The 17332-nt window shown below is 37.5% G+C and overlaps 1 non-coding gene across 1 annotated transcript; it reads right to left on the reverse strand.

The window, feature by feature from the left end:
* Window positions 1-346: 346 nt before the first annotated feature.
* Window positions 347-453, reverse strand: LOC120084270 (small nucleolar RNA R71). Its single transcript, XR_005483635.1, has one exon. It is a non-coding gene; the product is annotated as a small nucleolar RNA R71 (small nucleolar RNA).
* Window positions 454-17332: the final 16879 nt, after the last annotated feature.

A 17332-nucleotide genomic window follows, 5' to 3' on the forward strand; every position in this document is an offset into this window, starting at 1 on the left:
ATCACCAAACCTCTATAATTTCTCTCCAGGAATCATGAGACTTGCCCTCGATGGAAGTATATTTGAGATGAAACTGGTGATGCTGTAGATGATCAAGATGGTAGGACAATTCAGAGAACGGCGTGGCGAGGACCCGCACGCCCACCTTCGAAGCTTTATTGAAATATGCAATACTTTTGTGTTCCCGAACATATCTACCGAAGAAGTTCGACTAACTTTGTTTCCATTTTCTCTCTGTGATCAGGCTATGAAATGGGCATATTCTTTCAAATCGAGAGAGATCACTTCATGGGAATAGGTCATAGAGAAATCTATGAAGAAATATTTTCCACCTACTAAGAACGCTAGACGTAGGAAACTCATAACAAATTTTGAACAAGACATGGATGAATCGCTCAGTGATGCCTGGACGAGGTTTAAGAGGTTGGTGCGGGACTGTCCACACAATGGTTTACCAGACTGCCTTCAGATGGAAATCTTTTATCATGGTTTGAATCCCGCTTCGCAGACCGCTGCCAATGCGGCAACCGCTGGTGGTCTGCTTGACAAAACATATGATGAGAGAGTGACCAGAGATTTAGAATCAAAGACAATGACGCAAGTAATGGTGCTATTGCTTCACTACAAAATCAGATGACCGCAATGATGAACTTAATTCAAGGAATTGCGATCAGCAGCCAAACACCGCAAAATGGCCAAATCAACGCAATTAGTCAAAACACCACAAAGTGTGCGACTTTCGTTGATGCGCACGCAATGGAAGAATGCCTGCATAATCCATTTTCGAATACCTACAACCCCGGGTGGAGAAACCACCCTAATTTTGCATGGAAGAATCAGCAACAAAACTTCCAATCCGTGGCACAGAAAGAAGGGCCACCTGGATTCTTCTCGCACAATAACGGTCAGACGAGCAATCAAGGTAGTAGCTCGCAACCACTGCAATCCTCTTCCTTGGAGAGCCTATTGAAGCAATATATAGAAAAAATAAAATTGTGCTTCAAAGTCAAGCTACGTCCATTCGCAACCTAGAATTACAGATGGGCCAAATTGTGAGTGAGCTGAAGAACAGATCACATGGGCTATGTCGAGTTCAACAGAACTCCCACGCAACCCGGAGGGATCAGGTAAAGAGCAATATCAGGTTATGATATTGCAAAGTAGGAAAACTGTGAAGGGAGAAAAGAAGGAGCTTAGTCGGATAGCTTCCATTGCGGCAGAACCTGAAATTGCAGTGACGTAGGAAGAAGAAGGAGAAAAAGAAGCAATGGAGTCAGGGGTTGTGTCGAGCTCAAAGCCACCTGAGACGGAGACCGTGAAAATGCAGTTTCTTCATTTCTTGCAGAGACTAAGGAAGAAAAAGAATGAAGAGGTACAATACCAACGCTTTCTGAATATGTTAAAAAAATTACATGTTAATATTCTATTCAGTGAAGAGATTGAGGAAATGCCTGCCTACGCAAAGTTTCTGAAGGATATGGTAACCAAGAAGAGGGGAGTTGGTAAGTTTGCCATGGTGGCACTAACTCAAAGTTCAAAATCAATCATTCCACCGAAGATGAGTGATCTTGGAGCTTTACTATACCCTACTCCATAGGAGAACTGTACATCGGGCGTTGTGTGACCTTGGAGCCAATATAAACTTGATGCCTCTGTCAATCTTTAGGCAGCTGAATGTGGGGCAACTCGAACACACAACCATGACTCTCCAACTGGCCGATCGATCTCTGGTGCATCTAGAGGGAAAGGTGAAGGATGTGTTGATCACCATTGACAAATTCATCCTGTCAGCCAACTTCATCATATTGGATTACGAGGCCAACAAGGATGTGCCCATCATACTGGGGTGTCCATTTTTATCAACAGGTCGTGCCCAGATTGATGTGCATAAAGGAGAGATCACTTTGAGCTCAATGGACAGAAGCTCAGGTTCAACATAATCCGTGCCATGAAGTTTCCTGACGAAGAAGACCTGCATGACTCAGATGATGACCAGAATTTGATTGAAGAAGAAAAGTTTGATGAAGAAAATGAAGAAGAGGATGCCAACACATCCGTTGCTGCCTGTAATGCGATCATAACAAAAACAAACAAGGAAGAAGAAATGATCGCAAGCCAAGAAGAAGAGCCAATAGAAAAAGAAGACAGAAAAACAACGCAACCATCCTTAGTAGAACCACCCACACTGGAATTAAAGACCCTACTGACCCATCTAAAGTACGCATTTTTGGGGCAGAAGGAGAAGCTGCCAGTTATTATTTCCTCTGAGATTAATGAAGTCCAGGAGAATGTGTTGATGAGCATTCTGAGGAAGCATGTATGAGCAATTGGCTGGACGTTCGCTGACATTAGAGGAATTAGCCCAGCATACTATATGCACCGCGTTCGTCTTAAAGAGAACCACAAGGCAATGATCGAACATCAACGCAGACTCAACCCTGCGATGAAAGAGGCCGTTAAAAAGGAGATCATTAAATGGTTAGATGCGGGCATCATTTATTTTATAGCAGATAGCACGTGGGTCAGCCTCGTGCAGTGTGTGCCGAAAAAGGGAGGCATGACGATAGTCCAGAACGAAAATAATGAATTAATACTGCAAAGAATCATCACTAGGTGGCGCATTTGCATGGACTACCGCAAACTAAATGCGGCCACAAAGAAAGATCATTTCCCCCTACCGTTCATTGATCAAATGCTAGACCGTCTAGCTAGAAATGACTTTTATTGCTTTCTGGATGGTTATGTCGGGTACAACCAGATTATGATAGCTCCAGAAGACCAAGACAAGACCACATTCACCTGCCCATATGGGACCTTTGCTTTTCACCGCATGCGTTTGACCTCTGCAATGTGTTAAACACGTTCCAAAGGTGCATGATGGCCATCTTTTCAGACTATCTTGAGGACTCTGTCAAAATATTCATGGACGACTTCTCTGTTTATGGGAATACTTATGAAGTCTATCTAGCTAACTTGGAGAAGATACTGAAGAGATGCGAAGAGATGAATCTGGTGCTTAACTGGGAAAAATGCCATTTCATGGTAAATGAGGGCATAGTGTTGAGGCACAAGGTTTCCCGGGATGGGTTGGAGGTGGACAAAGCAAAAATCGAAGCAATTGAAAAACTTCCACCTCCAATAAGCATGAAGGTTGTACGAAGTTTCTTGGGGCACGCTGGATTCTACAGACGCTTTGTCAAACACTTTTCCAAAATAGCACGACCACTGAGTGCGTTGTTAGATGCTGACAGAAAATTTGAATTTGACAACAACTGCCTCAACGCATTCAGAGTTTTGAAGAATGCGTTGATTACCGCACCCGTGTTAATTGCACCTTATTGGACACTACCTTTTAAAATAATGTGCGATGCAAGTAGGTATTCGATGAGAGCAGCTTTGGCATAAAAGAGAAAAATAATTTTGCATCCTATAGCATATGCGAGTAAAACATTAAATCCTGCTCAGATAAATTATACCACCACAGAGAAAGAGCTTTTGATGGTAATTTTTGCATTGGAAAAATTTCGATCATATCTGCTGGGGACAAAGGTACTCATCCATACTGATCACTCTGCAATAAAATACTTAATGACAAAGAAGGACACAAAGCCGAGATTGATCAGCTGGGTTCTCCTCCTTCAAGAATTTGACATAGAAATAATTGATCGAAAGGGGACGGAGAACCAGGTTTCGAATCACTTGTCTAGATTGGAAAACCCTAAAGTTGACCTCAATGAATCAGAGGTGAGTGCAGTATTCCCAAATGAGCAACTATTCCATATTGAAGAATTGCCTTGGTATGCAGAAATAGTCAATTATCTGATTTGCGAGCAATTTTCTGAAGATTACACCTACCACCAACAGAGGAAGCTCAAACATGAATGCATACATTATTATTGGGATGAGCCGAATCTGTATAAAAGAGGGCAGACCAGATTTTGCGAATATGCGTACCAAATGCTGCTCAACAATGCATATTAACGCAATGTCACGACTCACCATATGAAGGGCACTTTGGAGGACAGCACACCGCAGCTAAAGTTTTACAGAGTGGATTCTTTTGGCCTACATTGTTTAAAGATGCAGCTGACTACGTAATGAAGTGTGATCGGTGCCAACACACAGGTAACATTTCATGGAAACATGCAATGGCGATGAACACCATTTTGAAGCTTGAATTGTTCGACGTTTGGGGAATTGATTTCATGGGACCATTCCCTCTCTTGAATGGTAAACATTATATTTTATTAGCCATCGATTATGTCTCCAAATGGGTAGAGGCAGTGGTATGCGTCGCAAGTGATGGGGCAGTAGTCTCTTAATTCCTAAAGAAAAACATTTTCACTCGTTTTGGCACTCCACGTGCCATCATAAGTGATGAAGGATTCCACTTTGTCAATCATAATATTAAGGAGTTGCTGCGCAAATATAACATTCTCCACAAAGTGGCCACCGCATACCATCCGAAAACGAATGGTCAGGCTGAGGTGTCCAATTTTAAGATTAAGATAATACTCGAGAAGTTAGTAAGGCCTTCACGAAAAGATTGGTCAACGAAGCTTAACGATGCGTTATGGGCATACCAGACTGCATTTAAAACACTAATAGGTATGTCCCCATATGCATTGGTATTTGGTAAGGTGTGTCATTTGCCTCTAGAGCTGGAATATAAGGCACTGTGGGCGGTAAAGAAGTTGAATTTTGATTTGAAGAAAGCAGGAGAAACTCGAAAAATGCAACTGGTCGAGCTAGAAGAATGGAGGATTAACATACATGAAAATGCAAAAATTTACAAGGAATGCACCAAGCGCTGGTATGACAAACACATATGCGACAAGAACCTCCAGGTCGGTCAGAGGGTCTTACTATTCAACTCATGACTCCGACTTTTCCCTGGAAAATTAAAATCGCGTTGGTCCGGACCCATCATCATTAAAGAAATATTCTAACATGGTGCGGTGGAGCTGAGCACTGAGGATGGAAGCCGTACATTTAAGGTTAATGGACAGTGAGTTAAGGCATATTGCGGGGGTGATTTTCAACCAGAAAAGACCTCTTTGGATCTGAAAAACCCGGAATAAAGAAAAATGGAGTGGCCCTGTACTGGCAAGCAATATCATTGGGGCGCAAGACATCTAGAGTATCCTTCGTTTGGTTCTTGAACTCTCATTTCTTCAACACCTTAGTCATCATTTACCTATCTGCACTTTACTTATTCCTACTTCATTTAAAAAAAGAAAAAAAGAAAGAAAATGCGGTAAAAGAATTTTGTTTTGTTTAAAATCATTTGACCCTTTCACTGTTTTTAGTGCAACGTTCGAAGCACAGGAACGTGGAGGTGTTTTGCGAAGAAGCAATATATCTCACTCCATCACCGCAATCCAAGGAAAAAAGATCGCCGCAAAGAAGGATGCACCAATATATAATGCGGGCGACATCGCAAATTTAGAGGTTGTATTCTTCCTTTACTTTATTTCAAATTTTGCGCTATCACATCGCATTTTAGCTTAAAAAGTCTTATCACCGCATCCTCTTTGATTTCCGCAATCATTTGACATGGATAAATTTTGTGAGTTACCGCATACTTTCTCTTTGCCAGTTATGATTTCAATGATGAAAAATATGCTTCTATTTCTTTCATATATACTAGAGTCAACTTAACTTTAAGATAGTCACCTTATGAAATATTTCTAGAAGTTAGGGGTTTGCTAGCTTTCTTTCAAACTCTTTTACGAAGCTTTCTAAGAACATCGTATGACTTATTTCAATCTTTTGGCAATGAGGACATTGTCACATTTTAAATTTGGGGGTGAGGTGTTTATTTTCGACCTTGCTATTTTGGGAAAAAAAATATTTGGTGCATCATTCAGGAATTAAAGCCGTCCTATCTGTACAATCATGAGAGAGAAGCCGCCTTTCACCCTGGAAGTTCTATAAATACCAAAGGCATCCTTCAGAAAAGGTGTTCCACCAGTTCAGCTGTTTTACGAGTTCATCGTTCTATTCATAGTTTAGCCATGTTCTTAGATTTTCTTTTACCTTATGGCGGATGCGAGAGAAGAAGGTTGTGCCGACAGATCGTTCCGGTAAACTTGGGAGAGCACCGGAAGCTTCAAGGACAGAGAGAGGGCCGATGCCTGTAGAAGTAGAAACATCTTTGGAGCTGAATAGAGATTTACAGTGTAAAAGCCTCGGTCAGCAAGGAATTACTACCAGGCTCTCTACCTTTAACTTCCATTGTTATTTTGTAAAATCATTTATCGAAATGGAATCTACTTCTCTACATCTATTCACTCTCTGTTATTTACGCATGAGTAGCTAAATTAGTTGAATGGGTTAAGAAGCATTTAGCTAGCACAACTAGGGAATCTTCATTCTATGCGATTATCTTGTATTAAGTATACTTCAGTCGTCCATTAGAGATACTCGGGAGGGTAGTCTAAGGATAGGATCTAGGCTTGGGAAGGTCAAGTTAGAATCTAGGCTCGGGAGAGTCAGATTACAATGCATAATCAAGAGATAGGAGCTTAGGAATAAGCATTATTTGCTATTAACGCATCACATGCATTCTAGACATAGAATATGATTGTATGTGGTCACCTTGCCTTTATGCATTTTGCATCATCGCATAGGAAAAGAGTAGAGACTTAGAAATAAGCTCTATGGACACTTTTGCATTCAACACATGTGTCCTAGACTTAGAAGCATCGCATTTCATTGGAAAATGACTTGCTGTGCATGGTTGTAACATAATCGCATAGTCTGACGCATTCCCAAGTAACGCTAGCTAAAGACCTTCTCAACCCGTTCATCCGCACACTCAGTGCATCTATCACACAACTAACTTTTCTCAAATTCGCCGCATTTGTTTATTTTTCATTAACGCGATCAATAACAAACCAATAATTCATTAAGTTAACAGTTACCGCAAAGTTTTCATAAAAATTACCATCGCAATCTGTTTTCCCAAGTCCCTGAGTTTGACCCTGGACTTACCAGAAAACTCAGTGGGGTTTACACTTGGATTCCACTGAGGAAATTTGAGTGCTCAACTCAATTTCACCATCACATATCATCCACATTTCCACACCATAAAACCAAGCATTAGGTTAGTTAGGGCACGACTTTCCAGCCTCAATTAGGATGCTTAATCAATTTGGATTAATTGATTCAAGCTTATAGAGATTAGTTAATTCGCACTGATTGGGTAGCTATGCATGCATAGTTTGAATATATGATATTTTGGTTGAAAATAATGATTTAATTTACATTGAATGGCTACTTGATTCGAAAACTAAATGAATCCATTACAGTTTCATATATCCATTGCACTTTATTTTAATTTCACGTATGTTTTCTCTTTCACATCAAAACCCCCCATTTATCGCTCTAGTTAGAAAATTAGCTTAACGAAACCAATCACGCTTCTCTGCGGATCGACTTGGACTTACCACTATTACTACATCTTTATAGTAATAGGAGTAGTTCGGTATTATAAATTTCTTTTGCTTCGACCCAGAGTCGAATTAACGACATTGATTCTCGATCCGAAAAAAACTCTTTGTATAGGATATTCCCACTCACATGTAAATGATCAAGATCATATCATTTGTAGCACTTTACAACACTTGTAACACCTACAAATCGAGCCATAAGATTTTCTTGTAAACACAAGGCTTATCAACATTCTGATCAAAGCCATAAGATTTGATCACAACATCAAATCTTATATTCCAAGATCGAGATGCTTGTTTCAATCCATAAATGGACCGATTAAGCTTGCAAACCTTTTGCTCTTGATCTTGTTCAATAAACCCTTTTGGTTTATTCATGTATATGGTATCTTCAAGATTACCTTTAAAAAGGCAGTCTTCACGTCCATTTTCCATATTTCATAGTCATAATATATGGCTATGGACAAGAGAATCCTGATAGACTTTAACATAACAACAGGTGAGAAAGTTTCTTTATAGTCCACTCCCTCAACTTGCGTATAACCCTTTGCAACAAGTTTAACTTTAAAGGTTTGAACCTTTCCATCTACACCTCTTTGCCTCTTATATATCCATCTAAAACCTATAGTTTACCACATGAGATTGATTTACAAGCTCCCAGACAGAATTGAAGTACATTTACTCCATTTCTTGATTCATGGCTTTAATTTATTCATCCTTGTCAAAATCTTCCATTGCTTGTTTATTAGACAATGGATCCTCAACTCCTTCATCAGTTATGATGTTTTGGGCTTCTGTTAAACCCATGTAGCGTACAAGTGGGTTTAAAACCCTCCCAGTACATCGAGGCAATCTCAACTCTTGAGATGGATGACTAGATGAACTGACATCAATAACTTTTGTTGATGTATCAGCCCCTTCAACAACTCTTGCTGAAGTCTCAGTAGATTCATTAGAAATTTCACATAAAATAATTTTGCTTTGTGTCTTATGATCCCTTATGTGGTCTTCTTCCAAGAAGGTAGCATTTTTTGATACAAACACTTTATTCTCACTTGGATCATAGAAATATCCACCTCTCGTTTCCTTGGGGTAGCCTACAAATAGGCACACTTTTGAACGAGGTTCTAACTTTTTGGGGTTTGTCAATAGCACATGGGCTAGACATCCCCAAATTTTGAAGTGGCGTAAACTACCTTTACAACCTCTCCATAACTCAAAAGGTGTTTCAAAAACACTGTTTGAGGGAACTTTGTTCAAAATATAAACTGTAGTCTCTACTGCATATCCCCAAAATGAGTCAGGAGGATGAGCATAGCTCATCATAGACCGAACCATGTCCAACAGGGTTTTGTTTCTCCTTTTCGATACACCATTCTGTTGAGGTGTACCTAGGCTGAGAGTTGGGACGTGACTCCATGTTCTATCATATAGTTTTAGAATCTTAAGTGCATATACTCTCCACCACGATTAGATCTTTTTACCTAATAAGTTTTCAACTTTAATCTTGTACTCCTTGAACTTTTCAAGAGCTTCAGACTTATGTTGCATTAGGTATAGATATCCAAATAAAGAATAATCATCTATGAAAGAGATGAAATATTCATACCCATCTCGTGCTCTTACATGTTGGGATTGATGTCCTAATTTTCCTGAAGTCTCGTAGTTTGTACACTGTACACATTGTTATGAATAAAATCAGAGTTATTTTATTTTTCATTTACTCATATCCAATAAAAAAAAAGCTCCATGGTTATTGTATGAAAACTTAAGCATGTATACGAGATATACAAGTGGATCATGCCTTAAGTGATAACCAAAAAAGGTCTGTAGTATAAGGATTAAGGAGAGATACCTAATCCTGGTGACATTACGGATATGGCCCACTTTGTAAAGGTTTGTAAATGTTGTGAACTACTCAGATGGTTGATCCTGACCATTCATGTGGAGACATGCGAGCAGGGGTTTCCTATACAAAGAGTTTGTATAAGACCGGACCACGAGATGATTCGTCTCTTTATATAATGTTGTTGATACTTGAGATTTACATCTCACCTAAACAACCATAGGTGATATGACCTTAATCCTGAGTGTTTTGGAAACTCTTGCCTTTGAGGTCGATCCTTTGATTAGTATGGGTAAGAGTGGCCAGATTGCCAACTCAACAAGCTTACCTTTTTTAGGATTTGTTTGATTTGGGTGCTAGGAACTCAGTTACACAAGATGGAATTCACTCCTTCCCCAAAGTAGGGGTAAGTAGATAGATTGCTCCCTTAAGGGCTGATTCGTCTTGAACATAGTGGCCACAGCTTCTCTTTGGAAGAGAAGACTCAGTCATAGTAGGACTATGACTTATGTCAATTAGAGGGATCAGTGGTATTTAAGGAGTTAGATGTAATTACAGGGGCATAATGGTGAATTGGCTTATCTGTACTTATAAGTGATCTGTGAAGGGTTATCGCACTATTGATTGGTTGATATGGACACAAAATATATCTGTAGTGAGGAGAGTGCAACTGTCGATCTTTAGTGGAGTGTCTGGCAGTTAATGGATAGTGGATCTCGTGATTAAAGAGTTTAGTCAGTTATTCACGTACCGTTGGAGCTTCAAGCTACAAGTCCATAAGGTCCCCTTGGTAGCTCAATGGATTCAAGTTGAGAATCAGTTCTTCGGGTTGATTTGAAATGTTCAAATTGACAAGAGAAACTTCAATTATATGTGATATAATTGGTGTGATGTATTAGATACGTCAAGTGGAGGATTAATGTAAATATGATTTACATAAAGTACCAGAAGAAAGAAAAAGAACTATGGTTTATATGTTTCATGAGATGAAATATTAAAACTATAGGTTATAAATATAATATGGTAAGTTCGTTATCATATTTATTTATAATTATATTAATTATTTGATAATGATCTCTTTTTCTCTAATAACCAATTGAGTGGGAGGTTATTGGTGGCTTTATGGTAATCGTGAGATAAAAGAAAAAATGTTTTCCTAAAATTAGAAGTTACTTGATTCGGTGAAAGTATTTCACAATGCGATAACAGAGACTAAATGATCGTGGAATGTCACTATACGTTAGTTCACTCAGCTGGTCGTAGCTAAACGATCGCAGGGCATTGTCTATATGATAGGTTGCCTTCTTTTACACGACTGAGCATTCGTCTATACGAAAGACACTTTTCATCTCCCACTTGCTCAATCGTCTACACAATAGTTTCGTGTTTTGCTGTCTTGGAGACTGATCGACTGTTCGTGATCGAGAGGGTTTGAACAATGAGTCTTCAAAAGTATGTATAATATTTCCCTTGATTATCTTATAAGCATGCTGTAATTACGAATTGTGTATGACCTATTAGTTTCCATTATGACTGTAATTATTTATGCTCAATTTCGAATGGAATTTGGAACGATCATTCTGCTGCTCATGGAAATCCTCATGTTTGATTTCCTTCATTACATTCATCGGACCACGAGGTCTCAATGTATAAACTCCAAGGTTTCTTTGTCTCTATAACCTTTTCCAGTAAAAGGTCATTTGGTCATTTTACCTTCAAGGCATGACTCACATACTAGTAAAGAGTTTTCTTCTAAACCATTTAGAAGCCCACTTTTCACCAACCTCTCAATCCTATTGAGATTGATGTGACCTAATCTTAGATGCAAAAGAAAAGCATTTTCTTTAAGATAAATTCTCGATCTTTTTACAATTGTTGTTGTTTTGAACATTTCAATATTGAGCACGACTTTTATGACTAATGGACTTAGTATATATAAGTTATTTTCTATTGAAACAAAACCTAACTCCATTCCATTCTTAAAAATAAACACTTTATTCTCAGAGAAGGATATGGAATATTTTTGTTCAATTAGACAGGAAACATAAATTAGGTTCCTCTTGATATGAGGAACTACATATACGTCATCTAATAACATATATCGTTTCTTGTCCAAAAATAACTTATGCCTGCCAATAGCAATAGCTGAAATGGCCTCACTAATACTAACTCTAATAATCATCTCTCCAGCTTCCAACTATTTCTAGGAATTAAATCCTTGATGGGGAAGAACACACGTGGTTAGTAGGTCCTGAATCAACTATCCAGGTAGAATCATCATTCTCTACTAAATGCGTCTCTAAGACAAATAAATCAAATTTATTTTCTTTGTTCTTTCTTTTTTGGAGAATAGTGGGATCAGCTCCACAACCCAAGTTATAAACTCCAAGTTTCATCTCAGAGGACAATCCTCGTCGATGAGCTTCACCAGAGTTGGCAACAATTGCTTTCTCTATAGATCCCTTGACATTCAATATGGACTGGCGAATATTTTGGGAATTGACACTACTGGTTTCATTGTCATCAATCCCATTTTGCTTAAAATGTGAGAACTTTCATTCCAACAATTCTCGCATTGATTGCATGATCTCATGTGCAATGACCATGTTCTCAAACTTTTTGGCCAATGCATTAGGTATGCTTGCCAAAATGTGAAATCGGGCATGAGAATTAGCCTTCATCCACACCTCATATGCATCACGAAAATTTCATGGTGCATCAGAGGTTGGGACTTAAGGACAATTCTCGATCATGACGATTTCGAGGTCGTTTACCAAGAAAAACGTTTTGATGGATTTTTTCCACATCATGTAATTGAAATCGGTCAAACTAGAAAAGGTAACTAACGAAAAAATGCTATTTGACATATTTGCTGAAAAATAAATACATTGATCTACATTAAAACGTTTAGGCAGTAACTTTCAATTCTTTTAAGCCTTTCTTAACCATACTTTCATGTCCTCGGGATCCCTTTCATTCGAATGTGATATCGGTTCATTCATGTACCTCTCCTGAATTTGGGTCGTTACAGGTACACTCCCAGGGCGCCTCGAGATCGTGCAAGAAGGTCTCATGATGCAAATAAATGAAAGAGACCTTAGGACATGTTGACACATATCCCTCTTCCACTTACTATAAATACTCTCTCCATTCACCTTGATATTGACCCATTCAAATATCATTCGAAGGGGGAGGCTCCCCGGGCGCCTCAAGGCCGAGGAGTCTCACGGTGTGAATATGAAGGGAAAAACGTGAGTGGAAAAAAATGACGTATCATATACATCTTTTTACTCCCACTTACATAGAAAAATTATGGCTAATTATTTTTATTAAGTGATTATTTAAATTTGCCCAAAAGTAATACTTACTTTGGAAAGTTAAACAATTTTGATTAATATTCATTAAACACTTTAACAAATGTTAATCAACAATTGCATGCTTGCAACAAATCTATCTAATTCACATTTCTAAGTAGGTTTCCAAGTAGGGGTACAACGTTTTCGTCATCTTAAGTACCCCAACCTAGATAGAACCCGCCTTAGACAAAAGGTCCCTTATAGATATGTTTGCTACAAATTTAATCTTTTATTGAAATCAATTTAATCTTATTAAACCGATTAAAAAAGATTAATCTAATTTCTAATCTCATTAGAAATTTGTGAACTTAGCTCTATCTCAATCATATTTTAAAACAATTTTAAAAAATGATGATAACCTAAGATTTGCATGCAACTCTTGATTATTGATTTTAATTCTAATTTCATTTAGTTATCACGATTATATATAAATGAAACAATTAAAAATCCATTGCATGCTTGACTTACTTCAGTTAATCATAACATTTATAAATTAAACTAAGGTAACGTCATGTTTCATGCAATCTCTATTCATTACTAATATATATAACAATTATATAACTAGGTAATGAATCATACTATAGCATACTTGTTGGGATTGGTGTCCTATTTCTCCCAGAGTCTCGTAGTTTGTAAACTGTACACAATGTTATGAATAAAATAAGAGTTATTTTATTTGACATTTACTCATATCCAAAAAACAAAGCTCCATGGTTATTGTATGAAAACTTAAGCATGTATACGAGATATACAAGTGAATCATGCCTTAAGTGATAACCTAAAAAGATCTGTAGTATAAGGATTAAGGAGGGATACCTCATCCTAGTGACATTACGGATACGACACGCTTTGTAGAGGTTTGTAAGTGTTGTGAACTACTACAGATGGTTGATTCTGACCATTCATGTGGAGACATGTGAGCGAGGGTGTCCTATACAAAGAGTTTGTATAAGATCGGACCACGAGATGACTAGTCTCTTTATATAGCGTCATTGATACTTGAGACTTAAATCTCACCTAAATGACTATAGGTGACATGACCTTAATCCTAAGTGTTTTGGGAACTCTTGCCTTTGAGGGCAGTCATTTGATTAGTATGGGTGAGAGTGGCCAAATTGCTAACTCAACATGCCTACCTTTTTGGGAATTTGTCTAATTTGGGAACTGGAAACTGAGTTACATAAGATGGAATTCACTCCTTCCTCGAAGCAGGGGAAGTAGATAGATTACTCCCTTAAGGGCTGATTCCGGGTCTTGAACATAGTGGCTACAACTTCTCTTTGGAAGAGAAGACTCAGTCATAGTAGGACTATCACTTATGTTCCTTAGAGGAATCAATGGTACTTAAGAAGTTAGATGTGACTGCAGGATTGTATCAGCAACAGTGGAAGCAATAAGGATCATTAAACACTCTAATTCGTTGATTTTTGGCAAAATATAAAGCATGCTTTTGCAGAAACAAGTGAGTTTCATGACAAACCTTTGTAGAACTTCTTCAAAGCTCGATCTCCAGCTGCAATCTTCTTCGAATCATGTTGCAAACCACTTCAAGATCTTCCCCACTATTCTCTTGGTGCTCTAGATTGAGTTGTGGGACTCAAAACAAGCTTGAATCAAGGGATTATGGAGAATTGCTCAGAGCAACAATCTTGTTGAAGAACACTTTCTTCACCACGAATAAATTCTCTTGATTGCATGCCTCAAAATCACTCCATTCTTCTTTATTTATTGTAGGTGAGCATGTAAAGAAGAATGTTGCATGACTTGCAGCTTATGCTTGAAGTTAATGAGGAAGAGGAAAATGGGTATTGTGTGAGCATAAAGAAGATGGATAATGAAATATCTATATTCCATTTATGCATGGTTTTTTCCAATTTTTCAATTTTATCTCAAAATCAAAACTTGATTTTTAAATCCATTTTGATTTTAAAACTGAAAATTTTAATTTTTATAAAATTAATTTCATAAATAAATTTTTAAATAAATCTAATTAATTTAATATCAAATATTAAATTAATTTTTACACATATCCATCTTCATATATTTAAATCATATTTAAATATAAATTCTCTTATTCCATTTAATTCTCAAATTAAACAAGTAATTATATCTCATATAATTATTAATTCCCTTATTTCTAATTTGAATGTTTCAAATTAACTTATCACGCTACTCTAGAGCTAATCAAATTATGAGCTAGTAAGAGGACCTCGCGAACCTACAGATCATGGACTCCAACGATCCGAGATTAATTGGCTAAACTCATTAGACCAAATTAACCGTTATTCATTAACTAATAGGTCACTCCACTAAAGCCCATAGTTGCACTCTCCTCACTGTAGATATATTATGTTCATATGATTTAACTATAATTAGCAAGTCAACCCTTCACAGGTTGTTCGTAATAAAGGCTGGGTCAAATATCTGTTTTACCCCTGAGATTACGTCTTATTCCTTAAGTTCCTACCAATCCTCTAATGAACAATTGGTTTGTGATCCAATCACTAAACCAAACTCTCTCAGCCCAATGACAAAATGGGGTCCCTTGTTCAAGACCTGGATTCAGTACTTGAGAGAACAACCTTTCTCTATCCTTTAAATCGGGTAAGCGTGAACTCCGTCTTACAACCTATGTCCCCAACTATCTATTAGGTCTTACTGAAATGGGAGGATTATTGAGCCGGCACTGTTGAGTCAACTCTCACCTATGCAAATCTAAGGATAATCCCGTATAAACAGGAGTTCATAGTTAGCTCAGGATTATGATCGAGTTACCTAGGTCATGTAAGTGAAATAGTCACTCTTATATAGTAAACAGTGTTATAAAGTAAGAGTGACTTATTTCTTGGTTCGATCTTATGCAAACTCATTGCATAGGGTGCCCCACTCCTCATGTCATAATATGTACGAATTAGGATCACATCCTATGTAGCACTTTACAGCTCTTTGTAACAACTACAAAGTAGGCCGCATCCAATAGTGTTACTAAAATAAGGTACCCAACCTCATTCATATACTATAGATCATTTTGACTATTTACTCGAACCTGATCCACTCTTATGTCTCCACATAAAGTTCAAGTACTCATGTAATAGTCATGGGTCTTTGTTTATTGGATTTACACTTTCATGTATACAATTTATAAAATCAATAGTAAGTTTATTGATTATAGAAAATGTTTTCATTTTACAAACAGCGAGTTTTTAGGACATAAAACCCAATAGTAACTACAGGGGCATAATGGTTATTGGCTCAGCTGTACTTACGAACGATCTATGAAGGGTTATTACACTGTTGATTGGTTGATATGGACACAAAATATATCTGTAGTAAGAAAATTGCAACTCTCAGTCTTTAGTGGAGTGCCTGGCAATTAACAGATGGTGGATCTAGTGACTAAAGAGTTTAGTCAGTTATTCACGTACCGTTGGAGGTTCAAGCTACAGGTTCATAAGGTCCCCTTAGTAGCTCAATGAATTCAAGTTGAGAATCAGTTCTTAGTGTTGATTTGAAATGTTCAAATTGACAAGAGAGAATTTGATTATATATGATATGATCAGTGTGATATATGAGATACATCAAGTGGAGAATTAATGTAAATGAGATTTACATTAAGTACCATGAAATATAAAAAGAGCTAGGTTTATATGTTTCATGAAATGAAAAATTAAAATTATAGGTTATAAATATAATATGGTAAGTAGGTTATCATATATATTTATAATAATATTAATTATTGGATAATTATCTCTTTTTCTCTAATAACCAGTTGAATGGGAGGTTATTGGTGGTTTCATGATAACTGTGGGAAAAATGTTTTCCTAATTTTAGAAGTGGTTGTGAGAGTTGCTATTCTTGGAAACTCACTCACGAATCGATGTCAAGTGAATAGGATTCACTGAACGATATCTGAAGAGAGATTAAACAATCATGGAGTGACACTCCATGATAGTTCACTCAGTTGGTTGTAGCTAAATGATCGTGGAGCTTTTTCTATACGATCGTGGAGCATTTGCTAAACGATTGCGCATTCGTCTATACGATGGACTTTTGTCATCTCCCACTTGCTCAATTGTTTACACGATTGTTATTCCTCCAGTCTATTTCTCTAACCAAGTCAACACAGAGCCCACACTTCTGGATTCTCACACCGAGAATACCAAGGTAAACATTGTGGTGGTCTCTTAGTCCACTCGACGTAGTTCGAGGTTTTTAGAGGTCGTTCGTTGGGTTCGTGATCTTGGAGTTCGTTGTGTTCGAGTGGGCTATTGATTGTGCTATGTCGCGAACACTGTGTTCGAGCATTCGTGTGTTGTAGTCTTGGAGATTGAATGAGTGTTTGTGATTGAGGGAGTTTGAAGATGATTCTTCAAAGGTATGATAATCTTTCCCTTGAACTTATTGAAAGCATGCTATAATTTCGTATTGTGCATGCCCGGTTAGTTTTCGTTTGTTAATTGTAATTGTGTATGTTCAAATACGAATGGAATTTGGAACGATCATTCCACTGCTCATGGAAATCCTCATGTCAGATTTCCTTCAATACTTTTCATACATTCATTCAACCATATAATATAACAATCATAATATAAATGATGCATGGAAATGCTATAATGCATGCATACATACACTATAACATTTATACTATATGATGCATGAGCATGCTTTATAATTTC

The sequence above is a fragment of the Benincasa hispida genome, chromosome 8 (genome assembly GCF_027475165.1).
Source record: "Benincasa hispida cultivar pf3 chromosome 8, pf3_genome.v1.1, whole genome shotgun sequence".
Lineage (NCBI taxonomy): Eukaryota > Viridiplantae > Streptophyta > Magnoliopsida > Cucurbitales > Cucurbitaceae > Benincasa > Benincasa hispida.